This window comes from Centroberyx affinis, unplaced genomic scaffold (genome assembly GCF_046629955.1).
Source record: "Centroberyx affinis isolate AG114_WGS23_722 - 3 ecotype Tasmania unplaced genomic scaffold, CSIRO-AGI_Caff_v1 ptg002474l_1, whole genome shotgun sequence".
NCBI lineage: Eukaryota > Metazoa > Chordata > Actinopteri > Beryciformes > Berycidae > Centroberyx > Centroberyx affinis.
The window spans coordinates 10,295-19,665 of NW_027280706.1; the positions used below are offsets into that span (position 1 = coordinate 10,295).

The following is a 9,371-nucleotide window of genomic DNA, read 5'->3' on the forward strand; positions in this document are numbered from 1 at the left end:
TTGACAGTTGTATCGGCCAATCAGCTACACCGGGGAGTTGGTATTGATGGCAGCAGCATAACAATAGCACGTTGATAGACTGTAGTGATTTTAACAGTCTGCTGGCTATTTTACTTTTAACATTCATGCAATCACAAATTTGCTCAAATCGAATAAAAAGAAGAAAATAATGATATGTAAAAGAAGAAATATTTTAAACAGGTGGTAACCAGAGGTACATGATGTCTAAACGAAACCGTTTTTGTCATGACTGAACGTTAGTGAACGATTTTTATAAGCCAACATCTCCCCCTTGTGTATGTAACGCACATGTACAGCAGGGTAGGCCAGCTGCAAATATATGGAGAGTGCAGTGGAATACAATTTTCCTATGACCACTTGGGCCTAAATGTTAATTTGTTGTTAAAGCACACGTGGCATGAGTATTTTGCCATAGCGTTTGTGCTGCAGAAATGAAAGGTGAATCGTGCAATGACCAATTAAGCATATTCAACTGCTGCATAGCCTTTTTAGTTTAAATTGGTAAGTAGGCTACTGTGGTATTTTTTTTTTTACATTATTATGACACAAATCATTAATCTGAGCTCTCCATCATCGTTTTATGATTAAATAAAAAGAAATGAGGTTAAATCTACATTTTTCACGTTTTATCAGTAGCACTTTATTTTGAAGGCTGAACTGAATCCGGATTTTTTTTTCTTGGTTATTCTGGCTACAGTAGCGCATTTGTGCAGGAACAGTCTCCAAAGTATCCATATAAAAAAGAAAGATAAAGAAAAGAAAACAGATGGAGATTCACAAATATATTTACATCCAAAAATGCAAATTAATAATTAATTAATAATAAGGACTGTGAATATGATCATGCCTTGGAAATGGAGATGTGTGAAAATATGAAAATATGTATTTTATGTACAAATGATTACTAATGGAAATTGAAAAACATTTATTAGCAAATGTTTTTGCATATTTAAAAATCGTTTTGTTTTTTTAGAAATGTGGGTTACAGATACAAATCAGTCTTTTAAACATCTATTTAATGCCTATTTCTATTAGTTTTTGCCTCCTTATGAGACTGTTTGACCTCCATATAAATTAACCACAAACACTGGACATTTAAATTCTTCACAAATTAAAAGCCTATTTATGATCTTCTGTATTTGTTAATAATATTCTGAAAGAGTGGAGGGCAGACGACATATGTCTTATTTTTATGTTATGACATCTTTTTAACAAAACAAGTTTTACTTTGACAATTTTTTACTCCACACCAAATAAACTGACCTGAGAAACAGAAAAAGCAGAGCTCAAGTTCAAGTTTGTTTATTTATATAGCCGTTTATCACATGCACGTCTCAAAGGACTTCACAGAGAATGAGCCGTAGGCTGAGCCTGTCACAGTAAAGCGATTGTTATTTCCCAACATATATAAAATCGATATATAAAGTCCAGTGCGAAGATCAGATGCCTATTTGGTCTGAATGGGTTGAAAAAAAGATCCATAGTATTCTATTATGAGATGTTTCATTAATGAACATCAAAATCCAAATTGCATTTACTGTACCTGCCTCAAAACCTTATTGTGCCAGGTTCTTATTTCTTTATCTACAAAAGATAGAAGAATATTCTTTTAGAACAGAAACATTTGTTACTTGAAAAAAGAGTAAGAAAGGAGCACTTCTTGGATCTGAGGTACCAGAAGACAGCAAAAACAGGTGTTCTGTGGTTAGCGGGTACAATACTGAAAAAATATATTAGGGATATTCCTTGCCAGTCACGTAAGGTACATATGAGGAAATACAGGCATGGATTCCCCAAAGAAAAACTACGGTACTCTGTCTGCGGGTACAAAAATATAAAAAGCCTTCATTATAGTGGCTACATATTAAAAACAGTGACTAACGTATCGACCGAGAACTGGTCTTCGTCCCAATCCCACACAATCTCAATGGCCACACAACAGCATTACAATAGCCACACAAAGCAATGGGCATGGAATTCCAAGTCACATGACACCGAAAGAATAAAAAAAATACATATAATATTGTGATGACCCTCCCACTCTCCTGGCTCTGCATCTTGCAGGAGTCTGGTGGGTGGAATCATCAGACTGATGGAGTGCACCTGGGCCCGGTGAACTCCTTGGGCTTAAGAAGGCCTCGGACTATCAGTGTCTCTCTCCCTCCTCACCTATGCACACCTTTTGTTCTGTTCTTTTGGTTTGATGTAGTTTGTTTACCCCTTAGTTTTAGTTAATAAATCATTGTTTTAACTTTTACTTTGGCATATGACTCCCTCACTGTTACTTCCTTGAGCTGAGTTGTAACATATACAGAGTTATACGTCAGAGTATTTGGTTTTGGTTGGCTTAGTTTGTGCTATGGTTTGGCTTTCTGTTGTGTCCCTGCTGGTAAGGTATTCCTGTTTCGTTGGTTGCCCAGTATCATTTATATTTGCCAGTAGTTTGTGGTGTTGGGTGAGGGGAGAGCCATCTCTGGCATCCGCCGGTGCTGGAGATGTTTATTGGTGGGGACCTAGGTAAGTGTTGATTGGCCTTGGTGTAGTAGCAGTACTAGTTTGGGTAGCCTAGCCTGGTAAGTTTTGGAGCAGTATTGTGTATTTCCCCTGTTAGGCATAGCAGTGTTTCCCCTTTGGGTTTCACTGGTTTCTTTTGGGTAGCGTTGTGACAAACGTGGAAAGAGCAGTTGTCTCGGGAGCACGTCCCTGGTCTCGAGAGGGTTGTCGGCTTGCCGATCGCTTTTCTCGCACCAGCGGGTTTTAGTGCATAAATACCCACCACAAGTAGTCACATGAAGACTAGGGTTGAATTTAGATAGTTAACTGTTAGGTAGCTAGTGGGGAAGCTCCGTTTGGGTAGGCTGCCCGAACCATGTCTGCTGGGTGCACTGTAGCCATGTTTTGGTCCTTTTGGGGGGTTTTTTGTAATTAGGCTTCTTCTGGTGGCTCTGTTTTGTGGTTGATTGTGGCTAGTGTTGAGGGTTGGGCAATTTTGGCTTGGGTAAGCATGAGCTATGATGGCTTTAGATATTGCTAGTGTTAATGGCTTACAGTTGGTAAGTGCTTTCCTGAAGGCTTGTAAGTTACCTGCTCTTGTTATAACAGTTTGGTCTTTGTGTGTGCCAGTGTCATCTTTGTAATGTGCTGGTGTGGCCAGCCTTCGGTTGCACTAGGGATGTGCAGCCTTTTGGTTAGCCTTTTGGGTGCTGCTATGGCACTGTGGTTTTGGTGTTTGTGTTGCCACAGTGTCAGTAGGACTACTGTCAGTAGTTGGGTGTCCTACTTCGGAGCAGTCTTGTTAGATGAACTATGCACACTTGTGGGCAATTCCAGGTCATGAGACTGGGGTTGCGGCCAATTGTTTGAGCAGGGTACACTGGCTTGGAAGCAGCCTCTTGGTGAGCCAGAAAACCTAGCAAGTGAGTTAGAGGTCAAGTGTAGTATCTGTTCTTATCAGAGAGAAGAGAGCGATGGTGAGTTAAAATAGACAGCTCCTCTTGCTCTAGTTTAAAATGCTTTAGAAATTTCTGGTTAAAAGCGTAGGCCGGTGGCAGGTGAAAAGACACAGGTACTCTAAGATCAATGGGTAAAACTTTTAAGTGTCTGAGGTAGGACCCCATCCAGAATCGTGCCATTGCTGTCGTTTTGTGATCTCTGGATGGGGCTGTGGCGTAGGTGATGTGCAGGGTGCTGTATTGGTTTCCTAAAAACTGGTGTAGGTCCGGGACTCCCTTTCCTCCTTTCTCTTTCGGCTTTTCCATCACCTCTCTTCTCAGCCTCTCCCATTTGCACCCCCACAAGTAATAAAAGATGGCGCGTTCCAGATCTAAAAGCACTCTTCGTGGTGGGTTAAAAACAGAAGTGATTAATAAAAGCAAAGGTAAAATCACTGCTTTAATGATTAAAACCTTTCCTTCCATTGTCAGTCTTCTAAGTCCCCAGTACCTAGTCTAACTTTCCCTACCACATCTGGCCAGTTTCCTTTTCCTCCCCCCTCCCTATCAAATTTAACCCCCAGTATTTTTTGGTCAGTCTGGGTCACAATCAAGGGGAGTCCTGTCATCTCGGTTGCTGTCCACAGTCCGTAAAAAGAGTCTTATCTCGGTTAAGCTTTGACCCAGAGGCCTGTCCGAACCAGTCAGTCAAGTCCAGTGTCCTGTTGACAGATAAAAGGTCAGTACATAAAATGTTAAAATCGTCCATATATATTGCACATTTTGTGGTCAATCCCCCGCTCCCCGGGATTGCCACCCCATTGATTCTTTGGTCCCTTCTCAAGATCTGTGCCAACGGCTCTATACAGGTAACGTAGAGGAGGGCTGATAACGGACAACCCTGACGGACACCGCAGTGTATGTTAACTGCTTTTGTTAGATGCCCATTAACAACAAATCTGCTGGTAATGTCCCGGTACAGCAATCCAACCCAGGCTATAAACCTTTCTGGAAACCCCATTTTTTGCAGTACCTGGAAAGGTACTGGTGCGAGATCCGATCAAAGGCTTTCTCAAAATCTAAATTTAGGACTACTAGCCGGATATTTCTGTCTCTCGCATAACAGATGGTGTCTCGGATCAGTACGAGGCTGTCGGTGATCTTCCTCCCCGGGATGGCACAGGCTTGATCCGGGTGAATCACCTCCTCTAAAACCCGGGACATACGAGCAGATAAAAGTTTACTAAAAAGTTTGCAGTCAAGATTTAAGAGGGTGATAGGTCTCCAGTTTTTCAGTTCAGTCCTGTCATTCTTTTTGTGAAGTAGAGTCACTATCCCTGCTCTAAAACTGTCAGGTAGTCTGTCTAGTTGTTCAAAATCCATGAAAACAAAAAGTAGGTCCGGTGCTAAAATGTCCCTAAAAGTCCAAGGGAAGCCCGTCTTCTCCTGGGGACTTCCCTTTCTTCAAATTTTTAACACTTTTATCTAACTCTAAAAGGGTAAAATCTTGGGTTAAAGGCACACTATCCTTTACTGTTTTGTCAGTGAATTTTAAAACCCCTGTCATGGTGTCTATTTTAATATTTTTTTCCTTGTAAAGATCCCCGTAGAAGGTCTCTATAGTATCTTTGATTTCTTCTGTTGTGTTTGCTGTGTACCCACTTTCTTTTTTTAGTTGTAAAATACCCCCCCCCCCCCTTTGTTGACAATTTTCTTAAAAAAATATCTGGTACACTTTTCCCCCTCCTCGATCTCCCTTTCCTGCCTTCTTAGAATGACACCCTTACTTTTAATGTCTGCTAAAACCGACATTTCTGTTTTGACTTGTTTAATATCTTCACTAAAATCCATGCCCTGTTGCTGTAGTTTAAAATAGCGCTGTAGTCGCTTCTGCAGTCCCAGCATGCGTCTGTTTTCCTTATCTTTTTTCCTCTTACCTGCCTTTCTAAAAATGTCTGGGTCTTTCCCTTCACCATTTCCCACCAGTGTGCACGTGTGTCGTACAAGTCTTGAAGGGTCTGCCACTCTTTATACTGCTCCCTGAACCGGCTAACTAACTCCCTATCCTCTAACAGGGAGCAGTTGAGCTTCCACAGACCACTGTCAAACCCGAAAAAGGTGAGAGGGTGCAGGAGAGCATTATGTGATCAGAGAAGAAAACAGGGGTCAATCTAGCATCGGTTGGTGGGCAGTCCCTTGTAAAAATATAGTCTATGCGAGAGGCTCTGTTGCCATCACCACTGGACCAGGTGAAGCCTTCCTCTCCGAGATGCATGATTTTAAAACAGTCTTGGAGTTTAAAATCCCTGCATAAACCCTGCAATAAACGTTTTATCAATTTTAAAATCCTCCCCCCTTCCTATCCTTGCTGGATAAAACACAGTTAATATCCCCTCCTACCACCAGCAGTGCCCTACCCAGCAAGTGGGACTGCAGGTCTTCTAAAAGGTCATACCTGTCGTTTCTGTTGTCAAAATCCTTTCCCATGTATGTCAGATGTGCTAAAAGTGCCCGCCCGTCTCTCACCACAGTGTTGCCCTTCACCAGAATAGAGGGGTTTTTAATTAAAATGGCCACTCCATCATTCCTGTTTTCATTTGATCTGCTCCATATGGATTCATGTGGCCACTTCTCCTCCCATTCCCTATAGTGTTTTAAAAACGGTATGGCGCACTCCTGGAGTAAAAACACATCTGCATTAAAAGCACTAAGAAAGGATAAAACTGTAGTGGCTCTAACTCCCGACCTCACACTTCTCACATTAAGGGTGGAAATGATGAGGGTCATGTGTATAATGTTTAAAAAAAACAGGCATGACAGTTTAAAAGAATTAAGATAACAGGGTTAAAAAACTATAAGAGAAAGGCAGTTAACCAAATAATTGTGAATGCAGCTCTTCCTTTCCTTTTATGGGGGAAAGGGGAGAGGTCTGAGCTCCATTCCCTTTCCGGACTCTGGCAGCTGGTCTTGGGGGTAATGCCGCGTTCAGTATCGAGTCCTTAGGGGTTGATTGCAGAGCTACATTTAAAAAGGAGACCTGGTTTGGAGAATTTGAGAGGAAGACTCTGGACTCCTCCACAGACGAGTTGTCTGAGGAGTACACAGCTCTCCCCCGCTTCTCTGAAGTTCCAAGAGTCTCAGAGGACAATTCTGAGGCAGGCCTCTTGATTTGCTGGGCGTTGGGGAGGAGGCCATCGTTTCCAGCTCCTCTCTCTGCCTGCATTGCTTCCTCTCCCTCAGCACTCTCCATTTGTGGGGCAATAACAGGCCCCTCCCCCTCTCACCTGATCCCTCTCCTCCAACCTCAGGATTTGGTGGGAGATTTGAATCTTCTAGCCCAGCCTCTTCAATTTGCTCTCCAACTGCCTCCCTTTGTCCACCATCTTGTTCCTCATTCTCAGCCTACTTGTTAGCCTTTAGCTTGTTGGCAAAGGAGTTTGGGCAATCTATGAAGATGTGATTTGACTCTCCACAAAGATTACACTTTCTGACATTTGGACACTGCTCAAAAACATGCCCAATTTCTCTACACTTCCCACAAACAATTTTTTGGCACGCTTCTACCAGGTGCCCATGCTCACCACACTGGTAGTGAATGTAGCCTCTGTCTCCCAGAACTATCATTGATGGCAGATGTTTCAGGCCCTGGTAGCCCTGGGGGTCCTGCCATTGTTGGATAGGGACCCTCCAGGCGCAAGTCCAAATGCCATCCTCATCTCTCAATTTGGTAGCCTGGCCCATAACAGTGCAATATCTTCCCAGCCACAAACAAATGTCATCTGCATTCACTGTCTCATTGAACATTCTGACAATAACCACTTTTGAGGCATTGTCAGTCAGTTTCTCAACATTGAAGGCAGCAGATCTGAAACTTACATCGAACCCTTTGTTGAAGGGAAGACAGTTCAAGTCCTTTGCCGTGAAACCTAATGCCTTTTGTATAAGCTTCCTGGAGAAGTCCATTCTGCACATCTCCAGGATCCTGCCATCTTTTTCTTTCAATTTAGAACGCACGCTGTGGTGCCTCCGCATGCCGGCCTGGCCAGCTGACATGGTGGGGACACCACATGTTAAGAACAATTAAGAAACCTAAACCACCATGTACAAAAACTACCAAAGAACTAAAAATAGGTCTAAAAAGGGAAATAAAACAGTGAAATCACTCCTAAAAGGTGAAATACAAAACACTTACCTTTTCTCGGGTGGTTTGGTCTTGGTGAAAATCTGACAGAGTACAGGCAAGCAAAGACTCTGAACCGATGAATTCCTGTTCGTGAAAGAAATACAAACACAAAAATTTTTAATACTTTTCACTTTAGGAATAAATATATTATCCTCCCAAGTGTGGGTAACAATCAATGCCACAACAGACAAGAATTTTTACCACCAGCAGGAGGTGATCGCAGTCTTAGCCAAAAGGCCGAGAAGCGAGAGGAGCTGTCTATTTTAACCCACCATCGCTCTCTTCTCTCTGTTGTGCAGGAGCGGGAATCAATGTATCCAGTGCGCGGGATCACAATAGGCGAGCCCTCAACAGTTTGGCGCAACGTAAACCATCCCGCCCTCTCGAACAGACTCCGGGACCTGTCGTGGATGGTGGCTCATGAGATCCTCCCAGTCAGGTCCGTAATGCACTCCCGGGGCATGTCAACGCTCTCAACTTGCCCCCGACCGGGGTGTGGCGCACCTGAGTCGGTGAGGCACCTGCTCTGGGAGTGCAGTGCTGCTGTAGACCAGTGGGCAACGGCCGGCTCCCTAAAATTCCCGTGCTTACCAGCAGGGGAGGTCCTGACAGCACAGCTAGTGCTGTACGGGGTGGGCCAGGAACAAACATTACCAGCAGACTTTGTCAAACAGTGGCTCACCCTGGCCGCCATCAAAGATGCTATATGGACCTCCAGAAACCTGCTGGTAAAGAAGCACACGCAGATCCCCCCAATGGCTGCGATCCAGATGGCCACAGCGGCGGTGCAAGCAGCCGTCGCTGCAGGCGGCAGGCCTAGGACGCAGTCACAAAGAAGAATCGCCTCTATGCCCATTCAGACGTGGGAGCCGGAGCCACACACATAAAGGGTCAAGGCAGCGGTGGCCTGGCTCTCTGGGTGTGGTAGGTGGGAAGGAGCAGAAGGGAGAGGGTCCCCTCTGAGCACCAGAAACAGGTTCCGAGAGACCCAAAGCTGTTCGGGAGAGCGGGATGAGTTGATCCTTGTTAGGGATTCATCCCGCCCCTGCACAACGAATACGAGCACAAACACTGACACTGACATACACAGAGACAATTATTCTTTTTTCCTCTACTTCTAATACAACAATGTTATCTTATCTGTAATCCATCTTAAAACAATTGTTTTTATTGTTTTTATTGTTTTAAACAAAAGAACATGGTTTTACAGAGTACTCATATTTATTTGTTTGTTGTATTTTCAAAAGATGTGTGTAAATGATTTTATGATTGTAAACAGTGTATGTCTTTCTGGAATAAGTGTCAATAAATTTTTCAAAAGAAAAAATCTGTTCTTATCAGTTTAATATCTGATAAGTCCTCTATAAGGGGACAACATATTAAACAGATTTTTAGAACCAGGAGTCGAAAAAGAGGCTTGCTCCATTCGCTCCACGCATCGACCCGGTATTGCAGTGCCGCTGGGAACGGTGCACCCTTCTCTCACTCTGTGGAAAAGCAAAATTTGAAAACATGAAAAGCCAGTCTGCAAGTCCTATAATATTTGATTGAAAGACCAAGAACAAAGTGGATGGCATTTTTGTGCGCCTGGAAATTGGTCAAAGCAGTCTGTGCTGCATTTTCTCCCCGTTTGTCTTAGCTAATCTATTCTCACCAGTAACTTATTCGGTAACCCTTCCTTTTACAGTCCCCTAATTACTAAGTATTTACCCGGTAAATATATGGTAAATCATAGT

General features: G+C 43.2%; 1 pseudogene; it reads left to right on the forward strand.

Annotated features, from left to right (window-relative positions):
- The first annotated feature begins 8,940 nt into the window (after positions 1 to 8,940).
- LOC139656408 (U2 spliceosomal RNA) lies at positions 8,941 to 9,115 on the forward strand (annotated as a pseudogene).
- The last annotated feature ends 256 nt before the right edge of the window (positions 9,116 to 9,371 follow it).